The following is a 13,161-nucleotide window of genomic DNA, read 5'->3' as shown; positions in this document are numbered from 1 at the left end:
TACACCAAATAAATATTCAGTTCCAGGAAGAAAGGAAGGAAGAAATGTGTTGGTAGAATTTTTTCAATAGTTGTATAAACTCAACCTCATATTTGATAATTTTGTTTTTAACTTTTTTTCTAAGATTTAAGTATTTGTAAAACAATAGTAACTAGAAAATTATAACCTCCCCCCACATGTCAAAACAGGATAATGTCAACAATTATGCAATTATTTTTTGTTATTAAGTTCTAAAAGAATATTCATTATATTTTCCCTTTACCCATATAATTTGCTTAATTACCATTTTCCTCACTATGCTTTAATACTATTACTACATACATAGTAATTTTGTTATAAACTGTCTGCTTTATCACCAGATAAAATATCTCTGGATCAAGCTTTTTTGAAATTGGAAACATGGTCTCACTGTTTAAGCTAATTTAAAACATGGTTTAATGTTGTAGACACCGTCAATATTCTTAGAAAAAAAATTTTAATTTTAAGTGACTGCTTTCATACAATTTTTTGATTAGCCTTTTGTTTTCTCTAAAACATCGAGAATGTTTGAATATGTATTAAGTCTATAAAGGAGATATTAGTTGAAGATAATACTGTACATAATTTTGTATATATAAACAACTTCATAACATGCATATTTAATGTATAAGGCAATATTGATTGCAAATGCATTCAAAATTATAAATATTTTGCCTTCCAGACATGAAATCTTATTGAGAAATGTGATGGTGTCTTTACTACCTCCTACTCCAAATGACTAGATTTATAATAATGGGCCATATTACACATATGGGTATATGAGAGAAGGTGGTAAAAAGCATATGTTATAATCAGAAAATTAGCATAAACAAGAAGAAAAACAGAGACACTCATAACCCCCTGCCTGCTTTTTCTCATCATCTCACGTTACAAAGAAATAGAAGAAATAGATGGAAAAAATGTATTAACAACCACTGAACCAAAACTTTCTTTTCTCATTTCAGTAGGCTGTTTGTATTTTCTTTACATAGGATCCTATTTTTAATCCAAGCATGCTTTTTAATGAAATTCTCTATTTTTACTGTTAATAATTCATTAACACAATAACTTTACCATAAATATGATCACACTTCTTTCATTACTGCCTTAGGATAAATATTTAGAAGTGACATTTTTTAAAAAGAATCCACACATTTTATTCTTCATGCATAATATCACCATGCCCCCTAGAAAAAACTCATTAATTTATAATACTACCAATAGTATACCAGATGGCTTGGATCCTCAAAAATGGATTGGATATTTTTAGATACTTTTGAAAGATAAAAATACCACATTTACTGTATATTTATATCTTTATTAGTAAATGTAACCATCTTTTTATTTATTTAATGCACATTTATATTTATTTTGTCTCATGCGCTTTTCAATTTTTATCACGTGAGTAATTTGATCTTAATGTCATCTTCAGTGTCATGTTTATTGAAATACACGTGCGCATACACAAAGGAACCCAAGAAACAGCCACAGGTGTCCCTCAAATGCTCTTTTTTGCTCCTTGCTAGTTAATTCTTCCCCAGAAGTTACAACTATTCTGATTTCTATCACCATCAACTGCTTAAGCCTATTTTTGATGTGACAAAATGGGACTATACCATTTACCACTTACTACATTGCATCTGACTTCTTTTGCTCAACACAGTTTGTATGAGATTCATTCATATCATTGTTCAGAGCAGTAGTTCTTTATCTTTTTTATAAATTGCAGTGAAGTATTCCAGTCCATTAATATTTCATAATTATTTACCTATTGTTATATTGGTTGTCATTTCATTTCCAGATTTTGTACATTAATAAATATTCTTGCACATATATTTTTTTAGTTGATACACATGTAGGGGTGGAATTGCTTGCCATAAGGTTGTTATATGTTCATCTTTAGAAGATAATTCAATAAAATTTCAAATGGGTAATATTGTAGCCATATCAATGTTATTTTTCTTCCGCCATATAATTTTTTGTCTTTATTTTCTGGATATTTCACTTGCTTTCTATTTTAATGATTTCTGCTATCTTTATTAGTTTTTAATTTAACTTTATTTTGCATTTAATTTACTTTGCTTTTCCTACATTTTTTTACATGAAAGTTTGTCACAAATTTTTAAGCTTTCTTCTCTTTGAAATATGTGTACTTTAAGTCATAAGTTTCCCTCCTAGCAATGACTTAGGCTCATCATACCGTGCTCTAATTGTTTAGTTTCAAACTGTGTTTATTATTTGCCCACGACTATGTACAATTATATTAACATAGAAAAAGCAAAGTAGGGTTTAAGTCCAAAGAAAAATAATAGACAGTATTTGATTTTAAAAGTTTTAGAAATAATGTCTCTTTAGGCAGAGATCAGTAAAGTAAAAGAAAAACAAGTATCTGTTTCTTTGGCTCTACTACTCACTTTTACCTTCTGGAAAAAAAAGCCATATCCAAGTAGAAATCAAGAATTAAGAAGTTTCACAACATTGTAAATCAACTATACTCCAATAAAATCAAAATCAAAATAAAGTGTTTTAAGAAGTTTGAGAGGAAAACAGAATAATGGAAAAATCTCACTGTGTTCAGGTACGCTAAATATATTTTGATATAACTGTGTGTGTGTGTGTGTGTGTGTGTGTGTGTGTGTGTCACAGGGGAACACATTCTTAACAAACATACTCCCTTTTAATTTCCAAAAATCCTATGAAATAGAATTTTTTTTCCTTCTTATTAATGAAAAATTAGAGATTCAGCATCGTCACATAGTACAAAATTGAAAATCTAAAGTTTGATTTCAGTTCCTCTGAACTTGAAGACCATAATTTTAACCATTAAGCCACATCCCATATCTGGCATTTTACCATCATCCCTTTGTGTATAGGTAACACTCTTTCTAGACTGGCTCATGTTCCTAGTATTCTCAGAGCTTCTTTTGAGTCAAAATACTCTTGTGGAGGAATAAATGACACTTAAGAAAAGTACTTCTAACGGATCCCTGTTTTTTTTAAGCAGGAGGCAGAGATCTAAGTTAAAGAAATAAATTTTGGCATAATTTAAGGCAAGAACAGTTGGATAAAAAATCATTTTGTTAGAGAGATGCTTTCAGAATGCTGTCATTGTACTATAATTTAATCTTATGTGTAGGGACTATCTTTTGATAGTTACCTCCTTTGAATAAAGGAGATAATTCGATAGTTCTTATATTTTAAAAATTGTACGCTATTTCCATTTTATTATTTTAATCCAGCCTTAATCATTTATATATACCTTATATCCGTAAACATTTATATATGTAAAACACTAAAAATTATAGAGGGAAATGTGTTTAATTTTTGGTTGCACACACCAGGCCTTGGAGGTTAAAGCTAGTAACTTAATATTTAAGAATATGCAAATCTTTTTCACATTATAGTGTTTTAACTCTTTTTCTAGTCATTCCATGAAGTTCATTAAGAATAATAATGAATAAAATTATGGCATTCATAAATATAATAATCATTCAATAATATGTTCTAGGTAGTAGAATCTAGGAAAATACTCCCCTCTTCCCCCCCAAAAAACTGATCTTTTTAATATTACTACTAGTAACTTCAGGTATTTATTGAGGTGTTTAACATTTAAGTGGGTACATCTGATCTCATATATATTTTTTGTTTCAGATTCTACTAGTTCATGACAGTCTTTCTTTTAATTGCTTTAAATTTTCTGCAAACATCTATGGCTTTGGAAATTATTATCCAGACCCACTCATGCCAGTTTTATAGGAAATAATGTTAATTTAGGGGAAAAAAATGAATGATTATCACTATTTTAAAAATTTACTTGAAATTGTGTGTTACAGAATTTCTTTGCAATGCAAGTAGAAACTGTAACTGAATAGCCAGAGTCAAACAATTACTTTCTGAAACACTGGTGATATACAACTGCTAATACTGGTACCTTTGTGGCCTTAAAGAAATAATGTTGCTTCCTGAAGAGCCAGGCTATTTACTCATGATTCAGATTCCTTCCTCCACGAATTTAAGGTTCAAAATCCTTTATTCTACTTTTAATGTAATCAAATGAATGCATAAATAGTGGAAAAATTGCATCTGTAAACAACATTAAGAAAGAATATCATTCAGACATCAGAGAGCTGAAAGAATTTCTGCCAGATGTGATATACAAAGTAACAAACCAAAGGAAAGCATGCAGAATTCCCTATTCTAAAAATGAACTATGTTATTGAGAAGTGGAGAAGATCCTAGTAAAAGAGGGGCAATACTCCTCAACCTACAATGATAATGGCTAAAAACAAGGTAAAGAATTCAAATAAAATTTTTATGGAAATAATTATTTCCTTTGGTAATGTATCCTAAGAATTCATGTGTCTGGAATGGTTTGAGGATGGGAATTGATGATGACACGTGTGAAAATATGATATAATTTATGGCAGAAGTAGTGCAGAGCTAAATATGTAACTAATTCACTTTTTCAGATTGAAATAAGATTATGAAACACATTCTTAGTTTTGCGATCCACTAACTGCTGACTTGACTTATTAACAATCAAATCCAGAGTACTCAAATAAGTGACTCCACCTAATACTTAGATAAAATATATAAGCTAAAATCAGGAAGGAAGAAACTAGAATATAGGAAAAGATATTCATCACCTACTCCTGGGTGTGGGAAAAGTATTTTTATGAGAGGAAAGCAAAGAAATAAAATGTAAACTTTAGTTACTTCTCAGGGTGTTGAGAAGCTGAGTTCACTGGATAAGTGAGAATAATGTGAGGGCAAAGAGATATGTTTTGTTCTGTTCCCCTGTAGCACAGCAAGAGAAGTAGGCCCTGAGGGCCAGGCTGTGGTGGGCTATAGTCACTGAAATGAAAGCTGATGGGCTTGCTATATGCCAACTGTGGCAGGATAAGTTGATCTTGTAGAGAAAATTGAGAATGGAACCCTGGGCTTACAGGTTTTATGCAAGACATGATAAAAGTGTGGGAATATTCATCCAGTGGAAGCTAAGGTGATATGAATTATTCAAGGATTGCTACTGCACACTGTCCAAACAAAAAGATAGCAAATATCAAAGCGTACCTGATAAGGACTACAAAAGCTCATGCCAGAAGAACAATTGTTTTTCAAGTCTGGTATTGGAAACCAGCCTGTTCATATGTAAGGCCAAAACTAGCCTTTGAATAGTGATGTTTAAAACTCCATTACATGCCCTTAGAAAGAGAAACACAGAAAAGTGAATAAGAGAAAAAAAGGAAGAAAATACTTTTCTTTAATAAAAACTACCTAGTAAAGCAACTATACTCCAAGAAAAAAAAAAAATAAAGAGCTCAACCTATGATTGCAATATAGTCAATGCTTCATAAATGTTAGCTATTATTATTATTGTTATTCATTGTTGTTATTATTATTATTATTGGATATCAATCCAGCATTTCTAGTTCAGTTTACTTACTCTATTACAGTGAATTAGGCATTAGTATTGCACAGCAGCATATGTAAGTGTTCTTCTCAAAAACTAAGAGCGGGATTCTGTGCTCTAATTACATGTTAGTATACCCTCCTTAATCATTTCTACCTAACTGCACATGGTAGGGAAACTGAATCCATTCTTTTTGGCCTGTCATTCTGAGAAACACCTGTGGAGATGAGAGATAGGATAGGACAGTCCAGCATCAGCTCATAGATCTAACAAAGTGTCCTTCACTGGTCATCCCCCAGAACCCATGCACTGCTCTACAGCTTGGGGCCAACAGGGTTCCCTGTAGCGGGCAGCAGCACAGAATGCTTACCCTGGATGAGAGAGGTCTTTTGGGAGGGCCCGCTTTCCTACCCACCCAGAACCTCAGCCTCCACTTGAGGAGTTAGCTTTTGGACTGCAATTGCTACTTAGTTTCTTATCTTCGTTTGATGATTTTAAGTTTTCTTGATCATTTAAAATTTTTCAGGAGGTGGTAAAGGTACAAATAATCATATATGTATATATGCATAAGAATCATGGATCCTTATTACAAGAGTGTTTTCCCAGCTAGGTTCCAGAGGAAGTCTTGCATTTGTTCTTGGGTCATGCATTCCCTCATTCCCGCCACCTCTGCTAGTGGTTTCTGCTTGCTTCTGTATGCCCAGTGCTAGGTAGCAATGAAGTGCTCACGGGTCTATGGTGACATGCAAAAAAGACAACAGTGTTGTCAATTTAAAAGACTTTCCTTAAAAAAGATAATTCTTTATTGCTTTTTGTTTGTTTCAAGATGCCTTTTCTTTTATGATGTAATAGTTATAATGGATGGTGGGAGTTTTAAAATTTTGTCTTAGTTATATCAACATATTTTACATTATATATATATATTTTTTAATAAGTTTATTTATTTATTTTTGGCTGCATTGGGTCTTTGTTGCTGCGTGCAGGCTTTCTCTAGTTGTGTTGAGCCTGGGCTACTCTTCATTGTGATGTGAGGGCTTCTCATTGCAGTGGCTTCTCTTGTTGTGGAGCATGGGCTCTAGGCACACGGGCTTCAGTAGTTGTGGCATGCAGGCTCAGCAGTTGTGGTTTGCAGGCTCCAGAGCACAGGCTCAGTAGTTGTGGCGCACGGGCTTAGTTGCTCCACAGCATGTGGGATCCTCCTGGACCAGGGCTCGAACCCATGTCCCCTGCATTGGCAGGGGGATCCTTAACCACTGCGCCACCAGGGAAGTCCCTATTTTCTTTTTTAGACTTTATATTATGAGGCTTTTACTCTGTGGGGTCTCTCTGCTTTACTTCATGTCTCAGTGTTGAATGTTGAGAGGCAATTTTTCCAACACATAATGTAACGTTTCCTTTCATTTCAAGAATTTTTCTTGATATATATCTTTATTTTTTCGAAATCTTTTGATATTTTAATAACAATAGTTTGTCTTTAAAGAAAATTAAAAAAATAAAAACTACCTAAATGGACTATTTTAAAAATAATATGATTCTACACTTCAAAACAATTAGGAATAAAAATTCCGTCATCTTGTTCTCCCATATAATTATTGAGATGTGGGTGCTTTGGAGAAAGAATATGTTAAGTAGATACAAATTAAACTTCTGTACATATTCCAAGTTGTGATGTGAAATACATTTTGCATCACTTTATTTTAATCTATATATGTCTTTATATTTAAAGTGGATTTCTTCCAGTTGGGTTTTATTCTTTGATCCATTCTGGCAATTTCTATCTTTTATTGATTTATTTTTTTTACATTAGTCACTCATTTAATCTAACTTTAATTTACTGAAGCAAATTTAATCTCTGTCTTGGTGCATTTTAGGTTTTATTCTATGTCAATAAAATCTCTATTTTCAAGTGGTGTATTTAGACTATTAAGTGATTATTCATCCAGTTGGATTGATATCAACCATTTTGTTACTGTTTTCTATTTGTTGCTTTTGCTATTTGTTCCTATTCTTGTCTTCTACTATTTTCTGCCTTTTGTAGTTTTAACTGAGCATTTTATATGATTCAATTTCTTTCCTTTCTTATCATATCAATTATACTTTTCCCCCCCAACCTTTTTTTTGGCAGTTGCCCTTGAGTTTGCAATATATATTACAGCTAATCCAAGTGTACTTTCAAATAACACTATCCCTCTTCACGTGTAGGGCAAGTACTTTATAATAATATATATAAATATTTTTTATATATATTATATATAAATATATATAATTATATATATATTATTATATATATTATATCATTTCTGTTAGTTCACTTATACATAAACTATAATCATTGCATACATTGTTGCTATTATTTTTAAAAACTTATCTATTAGATCTATTAAGAAAAATAAAAGTTTTTATTTTACTTTCACTTATTCATTCTTTAATGCTCTTCCTTTATTTATCTAAATTCAAGTTTTTGACATATAATTTTCCTTTCTTTGAAGAACTGTTAACAGTTCTTGCAAGGCAGATCTCCTGACAACAAATTCCTTCAATTTTTGCTTGAGAAAATATTTATTTATCTTTTACTTTTAAAGGAAAATTTCAGATGATACAGAATTCTAGGTTCATTATTTTTTTCATAACACTTAAAATATTTCACTCTTCTTCCTTCCATGGTTTCTGAGGAGAAGTTGAATGCAATTCTTATCTTTGCTTCTCTACAGATAAGACTCTTCCCCCACCCTCTGGTTTCTTTCAAGATTTTTCTTTATCTTTAATTTATATATTTTTCTTTATTTGCAGTTTGAATATAGTATGCCTAGGTGAAGGTATACATATGCATGATATTCTTTGAGCTTCCTGGATCTGTGCTTTGGTGTCTGACATTAATTTGGGGGAAATTCTCAGTCATTATGGTTTCAAATATTGCTTCTGTTCCTTTCTTTTCTTCTCCTTCTTCTGGTATTCCCAGAAGGGAATGTATGTTACACTTTTTTGTAGTTGTCCCAACGTTCTTGGATATTCTGTTCTTCTTTTTTTTTTCTACTTGCTTCTCAGTTGAAGAAGTTTCTATTTTCACACCCTCAAGCTCAGAGATTCTTTTCTTAGCCATGTCCAGTCTACTAATGAGTCCTTTAAAGGCATTCTTCATTTTTATTATAGTGCTTTTTTCTTTTATCTCTAGCATTTCCTTTTGAGTCTTTCTTAGAATTTCCATTTCTCTGATTACACTTTCCAATCTTTTCTTGCGTGTTATCTTACTTTTTTCATTAGAGCCATCAGCATATTAATCATAGTTGTTTTAAGTTCATGATCTGATAATTCCAACATCTCCATCATATCTGGGTCTGTTCCTGATGCCTGCTATGTCTCTTCAAACTGCGTTTTATGCCTTTTATTATGCCTTACAATTTTTCATTGAAACACAGACATGATATACAGGTTAAAAGGAACTGCAGTAAATAGGCCTTTATTAATGTAGTGATAAGGTGTAAGGGAAGGGGAAGTATTCTGTAATTCTATGATTAGGTTCTCAGCAATTTGATTAGCCTGTGCCCTAAACTGTGAACTCCACTAGTGCTTCTCAGCTTGTCTTTTATTTCTTTTTTCTGACCGCTTTAGATGGGACAGAATGGCCTGGAGTTGGGTATTTCCCTTCTCCCAGGTTGGTCAGGCTCTGATAAAACCTCAGTAGGTTAGGTTGTGATAAAATAGTTTTGCTTGAGGGTAGGCCTTGTTAAGAAGAACACAATGCTCTGGCATATTTCAAATTGGTTACTTTTCTTCTCTCCTTTCCAAAAGCTGGAGGGATTTTTTTTTTTTTTTTCCTTTCTGATCTTCACTGTGAGAACCTGGAAGAGGTCCTAAAGATGAAACTCACAAAAGTGTGCGGACTGCCCTCTGACTGAGTTCCACTGGAGTTGTTAGCTCTCCAATTTGGCTGCTCTGAGCCTCCAGCAATCAGCAAATACAGTTCAGGTTTCCTACTCTGACACTTGTTCCTTGGTGGTTTCTGCATGGGGATCCTGTTCTATTACATTGTGATTCTTCGTATCTGCCTGTCGGTCTCTCCAATGTGGGGAGCAGTGCTTTGCCCTGTGACTGAACTTCTCAGACAGATCTAAGAAAAGTTGTTGATTTTTCAGTTTATTCAGCTTTATATTTGTTGTTAGGACACAGTGATCTCTTCGGAGCTCCTTACATGCTGGACAAGAAATTGGAAGCCATCTGCAATACACTTTGTATCACTGTAAAGAGCTCTGAGCAGTCCAAGAGAAACGTGGCTGCTGCAACAGTCTTAAAGTTCTAGCGTGGTAAGAGTTGGCCTTCGGTATAATGTGCCATGGCACCACCAAAGTCTATCTTACTAGCTATAGCTTACCCTTGGAGTGCACCTTGAGCTAAATATAATGTTGAAAATAGGCATTATAACTGCAGTTCAGTGGCCTCAACAAACTGAAAAACAGCAGAATTGAAATTGATACCGAGAAGGACCCTGTGGGGCTCCTGGGCACAAAAGCATTTCTGTTCCCCCATTTCTTTGATTAAAGGAAAGAGGCTTCATTCAGCCTCCATGATCTTCCCTGAGTTCCAAGGCAGGTTCAAACGATTGTTAATTAGGGAAGGGAGGGGATGCGAGACAGGAGACACAATAGTGCAGCCTCGGGTTAAGGTCCTGGTTCCCAATCTAGTGATACACACAGCAATATCTTTGAGCTGTTTTGCATACTGAAACCCCCACGAGGTGGGAGAAGTTAAAAGTTAATGAAGGCATGCTGCCCACAAGCATTTAGACCCCAGACCGGTTGGAACCAGAAGGTTGATGATGAGGACTCCCACTTACCTCACCACCAACCAATCAGAAGAATGTCCACAAGCTGATCACACCCTCTTTAGACTGTTACTCTAAAACTTCTCACTACCCCTCCAGGATGGGACTCACACTTCTGAGGGCATGAGCCCACTGGGGCCCCTTTTGCCTGGCAAAGCAATAAAGCTATTCTTTCCTACTTCACCCAAAACTCTGTCTGAGATTTAATTCGGTGTCAGGGTACAGAGAGCAGATTTAGCTTCAGAACTGACCTGATAATATCACTTAATAGCTCCAAATAATCCACTGTCTTCTAAACCTATTAGATGCTTGAATGGTTTGTAACATATCAAAAACAAAAACGAAACATTCCATCTTAAGATCTGTGAACACAGTTCTAAGTGCAAGTGAGTAAATAATGATTGGAATCACTTAAGAGCCATTCTGAAAAATATCTGTAGCAGGCATCTTTTAAAATAGTTCCCAATGATCACTACCTTCTGATAGTAAGGTACCTTCAATGCTCTTGTGTAATCTCTTCCCCTGGAGAGTGGCTAGACTTATGTGAAAAAAAAGGATAAACCATTATTTTACCTAAAGAACAGTAGACAGACACACATTTAAATGGCAGATGAGGCTTTTCACATCAGCTTTCTGATGAATTGATGCCAAATACCTGCTTTACTGCTAAAATGCAGCTGAGATTTTCAGAGGTGGCTTCCTGTGATTCTGGTCTTTCATGATTTCCTTAGAGGTCAGCTCCTCTTTGACACATTCTATTGGTGCTCTAAGCACTTAATTTGCTATATTAAATCATTTCCTGCTAAAATAGGTCAGTGATTTATATGTATATGATGAAAGAGTAATTAATGAATACTTTTTTAGCATGATGTAGAACAGGAGATGCCCACAAAAATGTTACTCTGAGCAATATGAAATATCTAATTATCTTGCAGTTATTGCATACTGTAGGCAGAAAACTCTGAAAGCCACTTTTCCTCCTTCTCATTTTGCATTCCAGGATTTCATAAATCTGATGAGCTGAAAGTTGTTAAACTTGACAGGAAAAGGCTGAGTGTGAGAAACTGAGAGAAAAAGATTTTTAAAAGGCCAAGGAAAGGGGAAGAAAAAAGATACTGTCCAGGGGACCTGTTGAAACAGGGGTGAACAGCCATTAAGATACCACTGGGATGCAGAATTGAGCCCTTCTGATCATCATAAGAAACTGAAGGAAAAGAACATTGTTGAGTAAGAAAGAAGAGACATTTCAAACTGTTCAATGTCCCTTCTCTAGAATAGGCTGGAAATACAAATTGAAGCTTCAGTAAAACGTTTTGTAAATTCTTCTCTTGATTATACTGCCCTAGATAGATAGATCATTCTTACTAAATGGGGCACTACTTCAAGATTTGGTTAGTTGTTAGAGGTAATAACCTCACAATATTGTTTAACCTACTAGAGTTCTGTATTGAATTTTAGGGGTACAGACTTGTTTTACTTCATTTACTTCTCATTGAAACATGGTGATTTTCTGTCCTCTTACTTATAAAAACTCACTCTGTAATTGATAATAAAATTTTTTAAATACATGTAAAATTTATTTGTGAACTTTAAAGCATCGTATGCATATTTTGTTACACTATGAACTCTTAAATGAACCCTTAAAAAGGGCAAAACTGTTCTGGTATCTGACTCATTTTTAATACATGCAAAATAAGTACTTGTTAAAGATGTGTTAAATTAATAAATAAATGCTCTGAAAACAACTGTCTTATGGAAAAGCCTGAGGAGGCAGATCTACATGCTCTTTCACCCTCCAGAGTTTTGGTTTGAAAACATGTTTCTTCTAACACTATAGATACATTCTTCCCTTCATGATTGATATAACATTTTCAAATTAAAAACCAGAATATTTCAGTAGCCCTAGTGCCTTAGTGGTCATTAAAAGAACAGCACAAAAATATATGATATGATAAGTGCTAATTTCAAATTGTGTGGGTTGAGATTAATTTTTAGATTAAGGAAATATGGTCTTTTATGGATGGATTTTATCTCTGTTAATCTAGAACAATTTACCCATTTATCTATACAACTGTCTATTTCCATCTATAAATGTATCCAGAGACTATGTATTTAATATATTTGTTCTTAAGAATAAATTTAATCTTATGTTCAAATACACTTTATGCAAAGGAAGGAATTGTTCTGTACTATGTATTCAATCACTTTAAGAATTTTTACAGAGAAAAGCAGCACAACCTTTAAAGGAAACAAACTTGCAGACAACTTTTCACAGTGATATGGCATGAAAATAAACCTAATGAAAATAATGCAGATGATTATAATAATATATGAGCTTGGACAAAATAAATATCGGATGCCACCAAATTTAAATTTAAATATAATTGTCAATCAATGACACACGGAAACAATCCTAAATATTTTATGCTTATCAACAAAGATACAAATACCTCATTCAATACCTTCACGCACCTTTAAAAGAGCCATTCTGAAGCTGCATCATGGTGAAGCTAGGAAAAAGAGTGATTTTATAGCAAACAACACATAATGGCTCTTTTTGAGGTCCCCATAAAACATCACATTATCACATTTTAAGCAAGTTCTTTTGAATGCATGGTTATAGATTTAAAAGAAAACCTGAACTGTGATTCCCCTAGGCTTCTGAAATGTAGGGAAAGGTGCACCAAGAAGTTTTAGGCAAACACAACCAAAACAAACAAGAAAGAAATTTTCAAGATACCAGGTACATTTTCTCAAATGGGGATATTTATGCTCAGCATTGAGGAAATATTATTAAGCACCTATCCTGGACAAAGCACTATGCTGGGCATCAGAGCAAGGCAGTAATGGTTTGTTGATTGATTAAAAACATTAATTTTTGTACATGATGTGAGATACAGGTCAACGTTCA

The 13,161-nt window shown here is 33.6% G+C and overlaps 1 long non-coding RNA gene across 4 annotated transcripts in view; it reads right to left on the bottom strand.

Moving 5' to 3' along the window:
- Window positions 1-13,161, bottom strand: part of LOC309659150 — a 415,904-nt gene that overhangs the window by 257,867 nt on the left and 144,876 nt on the right. For 3 of the 4 annotated variants that reach the window (XR_014262627.1, XR_014262628.1, XR_014262630.1), the window contains exon 4: window positions 12,701-12,760. This is a non-coding gene — a long non-coding RNA (uncharacterized lncRNA). The remainder of the gene's footprint in view (window positions 1-12,700; window positions 12,761-13,161) is intronic. The other variant, XR_014262629.1, reaches the window with a different exon arrangement.

This window comes from Balaenoptera physalus, assembly GCF_965194825.1.
Source record: "Balaenoptera physalus genome assembly, chromosome: 4".
In the NCBI taxonomy this organism is placed as follows: Eukaryota; Metazoa; Chordata; class Mammalia; order Artiodactyla; family Balaenopteridae; genus Balaenoptera; species Balaenoptera physalus.
The sequence above is the reverse complement of the archived record's forward strand: the minus strand, read 5'-3'. Positions and strand labels throughout refer to the sequence as shown.